At 40.8% G+C, this 17,330-nt stretch overlaps 1 long non-coding RNA gene across 1 annotated transcript in view; it reads left to right on the plus strand.

Annotated features, from left to right (window-relative positions):
- The window catches only part of LOC146436733 (uncharacterized), a 37,823-nt gene that overhangs the window by 3,129 nt on the left and 17,364 nt on the right, over window positions 1–17,330 (plus strand). The window contains exon 2 of the long non-coding RNA XR_014852768.1: window positions 7,041–7,095. This is a non-coding gene — a long non-coding RNA (uncharacterized LOC146436733). The remainder of the gene's footprint in view (window positions 1–7,040; window positions 7,096–17,330) is intronic.

Consider the following 17,330-nt stretch of genomic DNA (forward strand, 5'->3'; position numbering starts at 1 on the left):
TATTACTTGCTAGAATTTTTATATGCATACTACTTTTACTGGGATTTCTAGTCTTGGGAGGCAAGACAAGCAGGAATCATGGGGTCAGGACATTGGAATGGGAGCCTGAACCAAGTCAGATGCTGCTGTTTCTTCAATTAAAGGAGTCACCCATTTCCATTAAGCCAGTACATCTAATGCATCTGCCTCTGTTGGAAATGTGGTTTGTCTAACAAAGCTTTTCTTGGATAATTTGCATTAGCTCATTCTGAAGCGCTTACCACTAGTGATTTTTCACGGCTGAAGTTGTGTAGAAGTGCTTTGATTACATGGTAATAAACTATATCTGAATGTCCAAATGAATGCAGGTGTCCAGCCTCTGGTGTTGCAATGCATTCAAGAAAAAAAGAATCAGAAATAGCATTTAAAAATTCAAGCTGTTTATGGCAAAAAATAAAGGCTGTCTGAGACCACCACAGAGATGGTAAGAATGCAGTTTGCAATACTGGCATCCAGCAAAATCAGTGGAATTGTGTGGTAAGATAGGAAAAGGCTGCAGTCAGCCTAAACCTAAATGAGTTACAGCTGTGCCCCTAAACAAGAGAGGTAAACACCTTTGTTAGAGAATGAAGCGGAGAATGTAGACTTGTAGGACTAATTGGAAAAGCACCTGTGGATAGTTTACTGACCAACGGTAATGTAATAAAGAACACCTGTCATGTAGGTGAAAGAGTATAAAAAGGTGTAGCAGGGGCTAATAACTGGCTGATGCCTAACACTGTCTTGCATGTCAGTGTTTGAGTCCACCGTCAAATGATGACTACCGACGTGAGGTTAGTTCAGCCTGTGGATCAGAGAGCGGCCGGCGGTGGAGCCCAGCCAAGCAAACAGACGGACCGAGAGCCTGAAGCCCGGACGATTTAAGAAAGGGAAAAAAAAGAGACACCCGACCCTAGGTGAGTGGCTGGGAACATAGAAATGGGGGCTCAAATGTCAGCAGAAGAAAACTCTCTTTTGGACATTCTGCTGTGTATTTTACAGAAGAGATGCATTATACATGAAGAGTGGGTGTTATGCACCCTGCTCAATTGGTGTAAGGGAAACAGAATAAGAACAGATGTACAGACTGCCTTTTTTTTGTTTAAACGGGGAAAGAAATAGGACAAGTGTTATGGGAGGCAGCTACAAAAGGGGATGAGATAGCCACAAAATGGTTAACGAGGTGGCGCTCAGTTCAGGACTCGTTGCTGCTATGAAAAGCTAATAGGGAGGCAGCAGCCAATATCCCACTGCGGCTGCTGCCCCTTGGCCTCCTTCTTCTCCCACCGAGGTTGCTCCTGTGCAGAAACCTGTTTTGCCGGTATGTCCTAAGAGCTACCCTCTCCCCTGGACTTCTGTGCCGACACTCTAATGCCTCCAGAGGTGGCACAGGCAGTGCTGCCCCTGACAAAGCCCTGAGCCTGTTTCCATCGATCTATCGGGAGGGCTGAGCGGTTGGCTAACAGCTCCTCCACTGCAAGGTGTATTCACACTAGAACCAGTGGCCATCTGGGTAAGGGGGGGCTGATCCAAAAAGGTTTTGGACAAGATTATATGAACAAACTAGGGAAGCAGGTTAGTGAGATTTGGCAGACCGGATTCTAGCATGCCCTGTGACCTGAAATGGTGGTGACAGAATGGGACCCTTTTCATTGGAGTGTAATCAGAGACCTAAGAAACACAGTGATGCAGGATGGGTTTGTTTCTCATTTCACACAGTCTGTGCTACGAGGTATCTTTGCTGATGAGCTCACCCCTTTTGACTGTTGTCAGCTAAGCTCAAATTTGCTCCACTCTGACTCAGATGATGATTTTTGAGCCTCAGTGGAGGCAGCTAGTGAATGAGGTTGCTATGGGTAATTTAGAACTCTCTCAAGGTGACCCTTGTTTTGGAGCAGGTCTGGGACAGCTCATGGGGTACCCTCTGCTTAACTCCCCTCAATTACAAATCCGACTGCATTCCTTAGTGTCTCAGCAAGGGAAAGAGCTCGCATGTCAAGCACTGCAGTGTGTACCAGATGAAGGAGCTCCTCGTCAGGTGTGGACAACAGTTCAGCAGAAATCAAGTGAGCCATATATTTAATGTTTATAGATCATCTTAAGCAATCGGGAAGCAGGCTGACAACGTAGCAGCCCAAAAAACTTTTGTTTTGCAAATAGCTAAAGATCATGCGAATGAGGACTGTAAGCAGGCTTTATTGCCCTGCAGAATCCTACACTGGTAGATATGATGGAGGCTGGCAGTAAGGTCGAAACAGTGAAGTATCAGATGGAGGAGCTTGCAAAGCAAGTTGCTCCAGCTGTGCAAGTTTCCAAGAATTGTTTTCAGTGTGGTCAAGGAGGGCATTTCAAGAGAAATTGCCCTAACTGACCTAGTGGCCATTCAGTACCAGGGAATGGTGGACAAACCCCTCAGAGCAATGGGCCTGGAACACAGAGAGCACTGAATTGACTTTTTGTTATTATCCCATGGGCATGAGGGTGAGGATTTTGATGGTGTGTGCCATATGAATTTAGAAATCAAATCAATGTTAATTCACGAATGTATTCAAAAATTGGTGGAAAACACATAGGAGATTCTTGTGCCATGTTTACTATTTTTTCTGCAAGGGCCCTGCAGGGAATGGTAAACAAGGCGCTTGTAGTTGATAAGCAAAAAAGGGGAATTGTGTGCCAAGATAGGAAAAGGCTGTGGGCAGCCTAAAACTAAGTAAGTTACAGCTGTGCCCCTAAACAACTTCGTTAGAGAATGAAGTAGAGAAAGCAGATGTGTAGCACTAATTAGAAAAGCACCTGTGGGTAGTTTACTGACCAATGGTAATGTAATAAGGAACACCTGTTGTGCATATGAAGAAAGAGTATAAAAAGGTGTACCAGGGGATAATAAAAGGCTGATGCCTAACCCTGTCTTGCATCTTACCTTCTGAGTCCACTGTCAAAATTGGTTGAAAAAGGATTTTAAAGTACATAGAGCTTTTGTGTACAGTCTGCTGGATTCAAAGAGCTTTTTTGTTCACAGCAGAAGTCACTCTTCTTTTTCTTGATTTACCCATAAAATGGGAAACACTTAAATTGATAAACCAAAGAAAAAAATGTTGGTATGACCTCCACTGAAATTAATTTTTAAAGGCCCTTTTATCAAAAACATGTCTTAAAAGTATTTTTGACTTACTGTTACATGCTAAAGGCCAACTTTGTAGACACTAAAATAGAAACATATTGCTTACACTAGCAAGTAAATATTCTTTAGATGAAAATTCTCATTCTCTGTTTTTGATAAGCTCTGAGCAGGAGAGCATCTATATCCCTATAGTGTAAGCCAGCCTGGATTTTGCAAGACTGCAGTTCTGGTTATGGGAGAATAAATAGATATTCAGGTGTATCTGGATAGTTACTGACAGTAACTTTGGAAATAGTGACATGAGACAGTTTTTCTCTGACATTAGGGCAGATCCCATATGACACATGAGTTTTTTGAGAGATGACATCTTACAGATGAGAAATTCCTAGGTTCCAGACTGTTGGGTAATTATAGACCATGCCACACCTCTCACCCCCTCACTGCATACATGAATTGCATCCAGTTACACCTCAAGTAAAATCTTTATTTTGTTGATGCTTTGGCTGACTGGTTCAGGAGTTTATCCTGTATGTGAGTGGATCTAACTCTTTAAGTGAGAAGCATTCTTTGCAGATCAGAGAGTCTCAGGTGCTGCTGTGAAAGACTTGTAGTCTTTCTTGCTGACTGTTTTCTCTTAGTCCAATTGAGTTTAGAGGTGATGGACTGGAATCATGCTTGTATTTTCATATTGTCAAATTAATACCATTGAAAAGTTTCTCAAGTTTCCCAAGCAGATTAAGGATTAAGCCTTCAGGATTGAATTTCTATTAATGACTTAACACATTATAGTGAGTTGTTACCAGTACATGTGAAATGCCTTTTGTAGCTTGGATTTTTTAATATGGACATCTTAGCATTTATTTTGTTTTATTAGAGAAATTGCTCAACTTTTTTTCATTCACTTCACATGAGACAACACCAGAACAAGAATGGGATTTGTAGAATCAGGCACATCCTCATTCTCCATTCTCCCCAAACTCACTGAAAGAAAAGGAAAACACAGCCTTTTTTAAACAAAAGTAAAAAAGTATCTAGAAGACTGTGAGGTACATTTGGCATAACAGAGCGGTGCAAAGAAGGCAGAATATGGCCTTTATGCAAGCTGATCTATGCAGCTTTTGTGCTTGCTGCTGCACAGAAGTCTCCAAAGAATGTGCAAGGTTTGAGGTTTGACTCAGGGAATGATGAGTTCATTTGTCCCCATTCCTGTTCAAGGATGCAGCAAAATCTTTCTGGCCCAGAAGTAGATGAAAACTGAGATAAAACTACTTCTGCCTTCTTAAGGCTTGAATTTTGCTCTACAGAATCCAGTAGTGACAGTAGAGCAAGAAGTACAAGAAAGGGACAAGGTCAGGAAGAGAGAGGAATGGGGATAAACATGAAGCTTCCACGTTGCTTCAGTTTTAAATTAAATTTGCTTTCTTACTTGTAAGTGTTCCCTCTCCATCCCGAGGCTCTGTGAGTTTATCTGAGCCAGGTTCTTCACACAAATAAAGGCAGCCCTCGTATGCTAAAGAGGTGTCAAGTAAGTCTTTGCTTCTCCTAACTGCCAGCTTGGGGAAGGCCTGCTGGGCCTCCTTGCCTCTGCAATAACAAGTGATGGATGTGGGTACACAAGCACATGTGTGCAAGGCCTTGTGCATCCTGCTTTGTCAGCACTTGGCTCTCTAACAGCTCCTGTGACCTCAGCATCCTTCGGGCAGGACCAAGAAAAGCTGTGAAATTCAGGCCCTTTTTTTTATTTACTTGCAAGTAATGTAATGGAGGAGACATCATGGATACAACAACAGAGATTAGATGCGAATTTTGCTTGTGTTAGTTCATTCCAGTATTTAAACTTCACCAAAAAATAGAAAAGGAAACTGCAGAAAATAAATGAAGGATCTTGATCTCTTATCTATGGCTGATTTTTACGCAATACTGAGAAACGGAGCAAGAATTGACACTTAGAGAAGAATCTCCTTTGATTTAGAGATATCAAAATACATTGTTTTCAGTATCATTCTTTTCAGGGCTGCTCCAAGCCTTAGAAGAATTGCCACTTTTGCAGTCAAATCCAAGTAACATCTGCTCTATGCAACCAGTCAATATTGTGGAAAAGTTCAAAGAATGAAGATCATTAGTAGTGTCAGCTTTACAACCAGAAGGTAATGGCATTGAAGTGAGCAAGTATAATACCCAACAATACCAGGCTCATTAACCAGTGATTTATCATGATGAAAAGACATGTTTAACCTTTAGTCTTCACATGCTTTCTGTTTTTAACAAAAAGACCTATTATTTCTAGTTGTCAAGTGATAATTTGTGGGTTGTTAAAGGGATGTATTAAATTATACTTTAAATGATTATGCACAATTACACAAATATTGCTTTTGCAATGGGATGAGTTGATGCTAAAATGATTTTTATTTTCCCCTTCTCATAATTTTTGTTCATCCATTTGGGAAGTGAAATAATAGCATTATATGCATTAAGGATACAACTATGTGATTTTTAGGCAATTTAAATCAAGTTTGATGTTTGCTGCGAGTGACAACGTTGTTTCACAGAAGTAGCAAAGCCCACATAAAATACTTTGAGGATTGTATATACCAGTGCAGAAACCTTGTTCTTACCTCTGAATAAAGAGTTAAAACTGTCTATAAAACTGTTTCTTTTATCCCTGTGTTGGGTTGCTTCATTGGTTTAATTTTTGGGGTTTTGTTTTAGGAAAGCACTACTGATTTTCAACAGCTTTTGACAGTAGCCTTTTCTACAACAAAGCAGGCAACATAGCTTATTCTGAACCACAAAATCTGTGCCTTGCAAGAAATAAGGCTCTTGGAATGTGTCATTCCATGAAAATGTGACAAGCAATATGGTGACTTTTGTGATGTAGAAAAACATCCATCAGGGGTTGGAATCTGAGACTCATTTCAGATCTAATTCAGACTTGCATTTCAGGTCACTGGGAACATAGTATTATCTCCTGTCTAGTTCCACCTTTTCTCTGTCTATCCTTAGTATAAGGGAAGGATAAATTTATAACTGATTTAGTAATTCTCCAAATGTTTTTGTACACAAAGTGATTCTAAACTAAGCTATATGAGCAGATAAAATAGAATTATTGTGGACTTCACACCTGTCTTTTCACCTACATTCTGAATGTTATCCATCCAAATGTACTGATGTTTCATACACAAATTGGAGGAAAATTAGCATTTAAGAAGTTAGTAGGAATAAAATGAGAGGGCTTAACATGGTAGTAGAGGGATCATATACAATATTCAAAATGAACAATTAGGAAGGATTTTCTAACCTATAATTGGGATTTCACAGTTGGAGGGAAGCTTGGTTATTTACAGGCAATGCAGTATTTGTGACAGAGCTCTTCTGAAATAGACAATTGCAACACCTTTGAAATGAGCAGAGATGTAAGATACTTTCTCTCCCTCAAGCTTTAAACAGGTTTTAATAAATTATTAGAAAAAGGCTAGGTACACCTTTTTAAATAACAGAGACTATACCTACAGATCTCTGTAGATACCTTCTTTCTCTGCTTACCTACAATACTAAAATTTTGACCTCTGTTTCCTATCATGAACATGTTGTAAATTTTTACGCAAAAAACATTGAATGTTTCACTCTTGGTGGTGCTGATCCTCAGCTTCTTGATGATCTAGGTCTGAATAAACATTTGGGGATGTACTACTGTCTACCAATTTGACTGTGAAAAAATCTTGCTTGTCAAGAAAATATTTAAAATCTTGCTGCATTTGAGAAAAAGTTTGGACTGAAAATAAGTCATAATGATCTCTTTATCCAATATTGTAGTAGTCATGTATTTGTTCATATTTCTGGAGTGGTAGTTTTGTTTCTCCTCAATCTGGTAAAAATAAAATTTTTTTTCTTCCTTCTGCAGGGTGACCACCCCAAGTACCATGGCAAGAGGGTGATGTGAGCTTCCCTTGCTTCTGGTAGGTGGTGCTTCACTATGTATTAAATAAATATTCATGCTTTCTCTTATTTTGATTTTTTGAAAACATATGCTTCATTCAAAAGCACTTAAAAAATTTCCTGAAAGTTTTTTGTTAATTCTACACTTTGTGTTAGATTTGGAAGCTAAAAACTCCCATGAATCTGAACTGTGTGCTTCATATCAATTGGACTGAAAAGTCTACCACTTACATATTTGAGAGGATCAGGCTCCTAAAAGAAAGCAGTGCTTTTAGCAGGATTGTATCTTAGTGCTTTCCCAATGATCCACTAATAAATGTGGCAGATTGGGTTAAATTCAGGCCTCACAGAAATTTTGCCATTGACTCCTGTAGGAGTAAGGTCTCAGCTTTTGTCTTTCCACTGCAGTCTGATGGGAAGGGCAGAAAGACAGATGTCTCTGAAGGGAAGAAAAGAACTTCTATACTTTTTTTTTTTTTTTCCTTTTTGCCTTTGCAGTTATAAGGTTTGAGTGATTGACTGCAATATCTCCAAAAAAGAAAAGCATCTCTGTCTCTTGGCTTGCATTTTTGCCTGAAATAGAATTTTCAATACATTTTAGCCCAAGGAAAAAGCTTACAGGGCAAAATGTGAATATGCATAAACTTGTATTTTTCCTTTATAAATGTGGAAAACACCCAAATTTTGTGTTTGGCGTTGACAAACTAAAAATTCACAAATTTTTCAATTCTCACATGGAGGGGGAAAGACAAAAAACCAAATGAGATGAATTTGATAGGTTCAGCTTTTGTATGCAACTATTTGTAGCACTCCAGTGGTGACACCAGAAAAGTTTCACAGCTGTAACAAATTGTTGCTCTTCCTGGGTTCCATTTCATGAATTCCTATTCTGTCTCCTCTGGACAAGATAATTTCAGGGTATGTTATCTCAGAGATAAGCTTCGTCCTACATCTGGAAATGTGTGAAATACATCCTCCAAAACCTGTGGAGAAACACGGGGTATGGGATTAGAAGCAGCATAGTGTCTGTGGTAGGACTGCTTGGAAACTGGGATGTGGTTGAAACATAGTCTGGACTTTTCTTTGGTGTTGTCTATCCAGTTTGAAGGACTTGTAATAATTTTGCAGCACTGAAAAATGAGTATTCTATTCTTACTGAGAAAAAAAGTGTTTAAGAATTGATTTTATTTAGTTTCAGGTCTTATTTGGTCTAATAAACCAAAAAAGTAGCATAAAGAGGAGCAAAGGAAAGGGACTGGAAGACTAGTGACTTTGAAAGAATTGCAGAGCTCTCCTCAAAGAGAGCTTAGAGGCAGCACAGAAGCACAGGGCTGGCTCCCTCAGCAGCTTGGCACATCCTGGGGTGTATATCCACACCCACATTAAAATGCACTCGGTCTCAGAACGGGCTCTCTGCACTCCCTCTACCCTGCTCCCCTCCCCGTTCTGCGCCGCCTAACAAAAGCTTTCCAACAAAAGAAATTCTTCCTGGTTTGTAAAACAGTTGTGTAAAAATTGGACTGTAAAGCCACAGTTGACTGCTTTAATGTGGAACAGTTGGGAGGGTGGGGAATGGCTGGCAGGTTGGGACAGGACACAGCCATGGTGCCCCTATTCTGTCGAGGCTCTACTTAGTCACACCACCTGCTCCCCCTATTCTTTCAGAGGCAAACCAGTCATGACAGTATGAACAGACGGATGTTTAGGCTCAATACCTTGGACACACTGCACCAGACGGAGCAAGGGGAGCTAAGAAAAGATAAATTAAGTGATCAATAAAGATAAGGGACCTGTTTAGCAGTAAATGGAGGGGACAGAGCAGACAGAAAAAGGGGTGAACGTGTGTTAAATAATGCAAGTGTGTCTGTGGGCACACACAGGCTCCCCAATATAAGCCTCTTCCAGAGTCAGCTATGTGGTTTGGTGCTTGGCTGGAGGCTGAGGAAGGGGGAGAATGGGGTTATGTCCAGGGCTGAGTCACTGACCTGTTTGCATCTCCCACCTGTGTGAGAGCAGGGAAAGAACAGTAAGAAGCAGTGAAATTCTGACAGAATCAGTGCTTTGATAGCTGAGTGACAGTTAAGTGATCCAAAAATGTGGACTTGTATTAACTGGCTATCACCATCTTTGTCTCACGAACACTCTTTTTGTTCTGTCTTTTGGCCTTGATTTCAGGTTCAGACTTCTAACTCCACCCTAGTTTAAGAAGATCTAAAAATCAATTTGCAGTCACTTCCCATGACAGCTGACCTGTTGAGAGTTACAAAAGAAGCTGCTGATATAAATGCTCATGCACAGCCCAAATGAGAGCTGGTTTTTAACATGAGCATGTCTCTTATTCCTCTCTAATGCCCAAAGAAGGAGTGAAAGATTCAGGGTTGATGCAATCAAACTCATCACTGTGATATCAGTAATGATGTTTCTCACTGTACTCTGTGGTAGCAGCACTCAAGGGAGCAGCTACTGTGTTTAGCAACAACAGGCACAGGGGAAGCTGATGACGTGTTGAGAGTTTACAACCTTGCCAAGGTGCCTTGTTTTTGTGCTTAGGCCACCAGTGTCATCCATGTATTTGGGAAATTGCACTTCAGGTACAACTAATCTCAGAAGAGAGTAATTTGGTTAGTAGGGACCCACAACAATCATGTAGTCCAACTCCCTAAGTGTCAGCAAGCAGCATGTTCACTGGAGTGGACCTCGTGGCACTCTCAGCTCTCACATTATGGTTCAAAACCCAGGGAACAAACCCCAGTTCATTAGGCTGATCAACCTTCTTTTCTGCTTGATGAAAGACATTGTAATTCTGTTTAAATGGATAATTGCCAGGTGACATTAAATAGGTTTTTCTATTACATAGATCCCATGGCCTATATGGCTCCCATCCTTTCCATTATTTTATTTGTTTACTTGTTGTGTAATGCTAAAACAATGATGCTGTAGAAGAAATAGTAAAATGCTGGGAGTTTTTAAGGGTATCACTCACCAAAATGCCCCAGGAGGAAAAAACTGAATTATAGTGGTGCGATGGGGCACAAAATCTACGTCCATGTATTAAAGGTCTATAAAAGTCTATTCCTTTTCTCTGAGCAGAATAAAATGCAGACCCTTACAAGGCTCTATTAGGTAGGCTAAATGGACAGGGACATACAGTCAACTCAAACAATTTAATCAGCCTTGGAGACTTGGTGATGGCTTGTAAGTGCAGCTGAGCCTCAGCTGTTCTCTCGAGTGTCATCCTGAAGTGACACTTCGATTTTAATTTCGGAGCTGAAATGTTTCTCACTGAGTATCCTGCACAGCTGACCCCGTGCAGCTGTGGGGACTTGGGCAACAGGAATCCATTTCCTGAGAGGAAGGGGCCAGCACAGCTGCATGGAGACAGCTGCTAGGGCCGGCTGGTTCTCATCACTGGGGAGATGGAGGTGTCCTCCACAAACCAGCCCAGCACTTCAGGGCACAGCAAGTCCCAAGTAACAAGTCACAGAACAAGAGGAAAGGGTTTCAAGTTGCACCAGGGGAGGTTTACTTTGTATATTAGGGAACGTTTCTTTACTGAAAGGGCTGTCAAGCCCTGGCACAGACTGTCTAGGGAAGTGGTGGAGTCACCACCTCTGGGAGTGTACAAAAAAGGAGTGGATGTGGCACTTGGGGACATGGTTTCTTTGTAGGCTTGGCAGTGCTGGCCAAGTGGTGACCACCTCTAAGATCGTTGAGTCCAGTGGTTGGACATCATTTCCAACCTAAATGGTTCTCAAATCAGGAAGTTGCTGTGCTCCAAGCAGTGCTATTTCAGCCTTTCTCTGATGGCCACAAGGGACGACCTGGGCTCCAATAAGACCTCAGGCTCTCATTAGGAGGATCCCTTTATTTTTGCTGTACACTGGTTTTATTGATTGGGAGAATTCCAATATAAAGATGAAAAATGAAGATAATGTGGATAATAAGTTTTCTGCCCATTTTAGATGTGAGCCCCAGGCTCTGAATGGATACCTGGTTATAAGCAATATGGATGGAAAATTGGATAAATGTTTGGAATTACTCCAACAACTGTGAGAGTCAGTGGTTCTGGACCAATGTCCTTGATGCTCATGTCTTTATGCAACTAAACTTTTTTTCTTTCCCCCTGAAAGAGAGTGTGGAGATTTTCCCAAGGTGTGTTTCTTGGCTGCCCAGAATCCTGGGGCTCAGCCGTGCTTTGGAGACCAGCTGGAGTTAGTAATAGTATTTGCCCCTTTGTATTTTTATGGGTTTTTTGAGCTTGGTGGTAGAGGGAGAAGGTATGAAATAGAGTAGGCCTGAGGGAAAGAATGGCTTCTTGCAGCATCAACCCCTGTGCCATGCCACAGTAGTGTTGAACATGGGATGGTGATGCTGACTAGAAACCAAATAAATTGTCAAAGCTGGCAGAAATTAAAATTATTTGCAAATAACTTAGTGTAAAGTGTTTCCACTTAAAGTGAGTTTAGTCTTCTTACACAAAGGTTTGAAGTGAGGAGAAAAACAACCCAACTGCTTTCATTCTGTGCTTCATTCTCTCATGATTCACAAGCAAGAGAAAAGACAAAGAGACGGCAGCTCTGTGAGAGTCAGGCCCTTCTCCTGCTTTATGAATTGCACCTTGTTAAGCATAAACATGCAATGAAGGCTTTTTAGTTCCCAGCAGCAATGCTGAGATGTCTGCATGTGTGCTAAAGAAAAGTGATTTATTTAAGAGAAGGAGAAGGTTCTGTGCAGGCAGGATATTGACAGTGCTGTGATGAACATGGCTGGGTGAACACTATAGTTTTATTAGGATCTGATCCTTGTGGATACAGAGGGATTTCAGCAGCAGGCAACTGCTGTCTGCTCTGTGCAAAAAGAACATAATCTAACCACACACCCACAAACTTCACAAAACAGATCCCTGGTTTGGTAATTACCTCGATACATCCTGTGATTAATGGCTTTTATCTGTGGGATTATCATTCATGTTGAGCCTGGCAATAAAACTGTTTATTTTTATGAGATTATTTTATAAATCCAGCTCCAAGAACAGCATGACACATTAGTGTTGGTACATCAGCTAAATGTGCATGCAGCACTGTAAGATGATTCAAACAAACAACTGGGAGCATTGTTATGTGCTCTGGAATTTACCACAGTGCAGCCAGAGCATGATTCACTTGGCAGCCTTCTTCTGCAGCTTAGTATAGTCATTTTAGAAAACTGCTGGTCTTTTTTCATAGAGTCAGCTTGATAGTAAGATGCATCCCACAAATAAAGCATAATAATAGTAATAGCAATTGCTCCAAAGACATTGTGAATTCTTAACAAAAATGTGTTGAATTGCAGAGGTGCTGAACTCCCTTCCCTCTGGGACACATGAACACCCTTGTTTTCCTCAAAGTAATTTGACTAATATAAGTGGTTTGCTTTTTTGAATTCCATGGAGTGTGTGTTCCAGATTTCAGTTTTTATTTTCTGGGAAGGCACATCTGTAGTGGGGCCTGAGGACTTTGCTCCAGTGAGAGGGCCCCAAGAGCCCTCTGTCCTCTGCACAAAATGTCCTGATCCTTAGTTTGTTTCTGACATTATCAAACACTTTTTGTATTAATCTCTCTATATCTCCCACAACCTGCTGATTTAATTCTTTCTAATACTTCACAGAAAACAGCCCAGGTTGGAAGGGACCTTAAATGACCCTGTGGTCCAACCAAAGGAAAGGGAACCTAGTGGCACCTGATGTTTCATATTCTGCAGTACAATCAGTGGTAACTTAACAGGTTACATTATATCATTAAAAAATAATACTAGGTGAAATTTGGTAGGCAGCACTTGATAAAAACACAGATGGTTATTTCACGCTATCTCTTTTTTGTCTAATCCAATGTAACATTAACAACCTAAAGTTCTGACTGGCTTGTTTACAACATCACTTCTCTTGCATGAAGTAATTTGCAGTATATGGTTGACACACACTTATGTGCTTGCTCTTATATGAAGAAATACGATGGTTATTTTCAGATAGAAGCCCCAAAGGAATTCTATTATTTCCTAAATTAATTCCTACTTCAATAAAGGAAATCAGTCTGGAAGGGCTAACTTGAACCACAGAATGTGGCTGTCAGAGGAAACCCTGTTTTGTAGCTCTTCTCATTTTGCAGCAGATACATGATGTGTTTGACTTTCCAGCACTGCACTCATAGCCCAGCTGACTCAAAAACTATTTATTTCAGTGTCCATTCTATCCTGGCAGCAAATCCATTTGTTGGGTCTATGTTATAAACCCCACCATGAAAATAATCTGAATTAAAAGCACCGTCTCCTTAGGAGAATGAGAATGCTGCCTCCTTCTCTTCTGAGGCTGGGACTGGAGTTGATTTCACCAACCAAGACTCAGGGCAGAGCATGTAAGGAGCTTTTGAAACTTGCTTGTTTCTGAAAACAGAGAGGGGATGAGTGACCTAGGTACCCTAGGCAGTTCACTCTAGGGTACCTAGATGAGTACACTTCTTAAGGAGTGTAATTTTTGTTTTTTTAGTGGGGGAAAATAGGTCTGTGATTTAGATGTAGATTTTTATTTGTTCTCTTGGCTGCTATTAGTGCTGTTTTAAATGTGAAATGGACAGAGCAGAAGTCCTTGTTTAAGAAGGAATATTGTAAATGGTGTGGTTGTCACCTGCTGGTGGCAGTGGAGGTCAGTGAGGGCAGAAATTCACCTCTTTGGACTCTGTGAATTTTTAACTGTCAGCACCACCTCACACCATCCAGTTTGGGAGTGTTTGGATCCAAGGGTTCAGCTTGGCTCTAGGAATTGGAGGCTCCACAACTTCTGTGTTGTGCTGTCACGCAAAGGTGACAGAGCCAATGTACCCCAAGTTTGTCACCTTCCAGAGAACCCCTCCAGTGCAGTCAGGCAGGTGGTTTGTGCCTGTCCCTGTCTTCTGATGACCTGAGGCAAAGAAGCTGCAAAGCTGCTTTGGATGTGAATCTTCTCATGGCCTTGAGCTGCCTCATCAGGTAGATAAATGATACAGGTATGGATGGAATTAAGGAGGAAATGTTGGGATGAGTTGCATTTAAACATTCCCCTTTACATCCACTTAGAAACATGGTAGAGTCTTCTTGCTTTGTGAAATTCAGGCAATAAATAGCATCATTCCAATAAATATTGACTCACATGGAGGCACTAATAGAGACTCAATCACTGCCTAATAAATAGGCTCTGTGTCATTATAGTTCCATGCTGATAAAACAATTCCAATGAGGAAATCCTGGAGTAATAAAAGGACAGATGATACATTATTCTTAATGTTGGGTTGCTACTGTGTGTTTGTTAGTTCTAAAGTTTAGCCCTAAATATCAGAATATTTTCAGTTTTCTCACATCTCTGACAGGAATTTTTAGTTACTCTTATGCAAAAAACCAACTGCTATTGTTTAAGATAAAAACATAAAATAGAAAGGTGATATAAAATTATCAAAGCTTAGGGAAGTGTAATTTACAGAACTATGATGTTAAGCTTTGAGGATGAAAATACTTTCTAAAATGAGAAAAAATATGCTACCTGTGGGTTATTACTATATTTCAATAGCCCCATCTTCCCTGTGACCAACATTTTCATTCACATAGTAATTTTTCAAAGTTTTAGCTATCCTGAACAAAAAAAGCATTCTCCTAATCATTGTGGAAATGATGCCATGATGTTAAATGTCTAAATTGATTCCCCATCTAATTGATGTCTGTTAGTAAAGTCTATTGCATGGAATTTGTGCCTTCCCACCCTGCCAAGCCTATCACTGGCACCAGGCTTCCCTGAACTATTTGTTGTGTGTTCTTCCTGTTGTAGCTGAAGGTGCATTGTTGGCACTATGAGAGAGACAGGCTTCAAAATTTTTTTTTTTTTACATCATTGGTCACACAAAGTGATTACTCCAGCTGTACAAATAATGTAGGAAATGGATTTTTTTCAGCATTAGAATTATGCAAGCCCAGCAAATAATCCCAACAATTGCTTCTTAAGTCAGTGAAATTTCAAGCCATTCAGTTTACTTGTAAGGAGCTCACGGCTTCTTTGATGATGGGGTTTGTTAAGCCCAAATGTAGAGAACTAATAAAATAATAAAAAGGCTCCAGAGGTGTTTATAGATTTCAATTATCTCTTACTTTCTCTCCCAGGATTGGGCTGGGCAGGATTGTGCTGCCCTCAAGTAGCACTTGAGTCTAGGCTGCGTTTTATGCTGGCTGTCTCTGAGGTTTCTCCTTTGTGGCTGAATCCCTTAGTGTGGGCAGTGTACAGAGGTGCTAAGGGCTCGCCCAGACAAAGCACCAGCCTTCACAAAAGCAAGGGAGCAAAAGGAAGCAAAATTGAATCTCTAGCACCCAGCTCCTGGGCAAACAGACAAAACTAATGGATCCACTCTTGCTCCTCCCATCCAATTACTGTGATCCAGTGGAGAGAATATGGCAACATCGGTTCACACAAACTCTAATGCTCTTAATCCCTTCCATACATATAAACCTCACATTCAGCACCGTTCCTTCATTATGGAGCCACCCAGGCAGCCGGAGCGTCGGAATGGACCCACCGGCTGCAAAAACCTGCCTCCTTCAGGTTTTAATCAGCTAATGAGGGATATGCAAATGACAAGCTTATGGGATTATGCCTTGTCTACCAGCAGCGCTCCTCACAGCGATGCAGGACTAATACAGGTGTTAGTAAACTGGTTATTAGGCGCTGCCTAATTTAGGTCCATTCAGGCAGGGATTGTGCTGGCAGCCCTGCCATTTGTAGCGGTGTTTGTGGCCCAGTAGGACATCTATTAGGGCTGTGGTGGGTCCCAGGCAAACCCCTGGCCGCTCGATATGAAGTTAATAAATCCGGTTGGTTTGGTCTTTAGGCGTACACAACAACCCAGGGCTGACGTGGGGATTTCCCCTCTACCCCAGCTGCCTGGGAAATTGCCACAGGAGGGCAAAGGGGAAGTTTAATTGACAGTTACTTAACATTTATATGAACTTCTCACATGCTTTTGAATCAAATGGAAAGCATAGCGGTATGATTAACCTGGATTTTCCCTTGGTCACAACCAGCCAACTCTCTCCTCCATGAAAGAACATACAGCCCAGAAATATACAGTGAGAACAAAACACGCTGTGTCTGGGGATGAGCCATCTCTCTGGGTTTTGGCCGTTTCAACTGTTCAGTGTATCTTCCTCCAGTCAGCAGAGGAAAGGTGGTATTTCAAAGTAAATCTAAGTTTAAGATCCATTTGAGGATTTTGCCAAAAAAGATGAGACGTTGTAGAGGTTAGTTTTATTATGACAGTAATACTTCCAACTGCACTGTTTTTCATTTAAATATTATTTAAAATTGAAGGACTTCACTAAATTATTAAGCTGTTCTAGGAAAAGCCAGAAATTCAGACAAATTCAGACACCTAGGTAGCTTTTAATGAGTTTAAAGGTTTGATTTCATCTTTAAAACAACTAAATTGGAACTGTCATCTTCTACAGTGGGAGGCTGAGACAAATGTTTAAAGGACAAAGTATTCAAAAGTGAGCCCAGAAATGTCAATAAGCAAAGCCTCTGAGGTTTAATGCACACATATCCATTGTTCTCTGTTTGCTCTGGCTGACACTGACTCAATGTGTACCTTTAGGGGCAAAGTTCTGCAGCTGCATTTTTTCATGCCTTTTCACTTTCAGATGTTTGAAAACCAACCAGGGGTCCAAACTTTGTAAATTCAGATCAGCGATCAACCTCTTGACCCTAAGGGTTCTAGATAAATGAGGCTGGCTCATCTGCTCACACATCACCTGTACTGAGGTTACCTTGTTCTCCTGCTCTGCAAACTCTGCCCTGAGGTGTTCTCTGGACACTTTCATTCACCTTTTCCTTGGGATAGCCTGGTGCTCTGTGTAATGAATTTGCCTGGGACATATGGACCAGGAATGAACTGAAAAGCATTGAGTAATGGATGGGGGAAAACAAATATAATGGAATATATGGAGCATGTATTTTTGGTTTATTTATCATCCTGCTCTTCCCCTGCCTCTGAAGTAACTTGGAGGATATGATAAGGAGAATTGAAATGTTATTGATTAAACCAAATGGAGTTCTGCTGATGGAATGTTGTTGTGCTATTTATAGATAAAAAAAAGGATCTCTCTATTTATTCTTGTGCTTTGTATCTCCATTTTGCTGCTACAGATACTGAGGTGAGGAAAGTTTATCAAATTTGGACCTATTCAAAATCCCCAAAGCCAGAATCCC

The sequence above is a fragment of the Lichenostomus cassidix genome, chromosome 5, assembly GCF_008360975.1.
Source record: "Lichenostomus cassidix isolate B80296 chromosome 5, HeHo_3.0, whole genome shotgun sequence".
NCBI lineage: Eukaryota > Metazoa > Chordata > Aves > Passeriformes > Meliphagidae > Lichenostomus > Lichenostomus cassidix.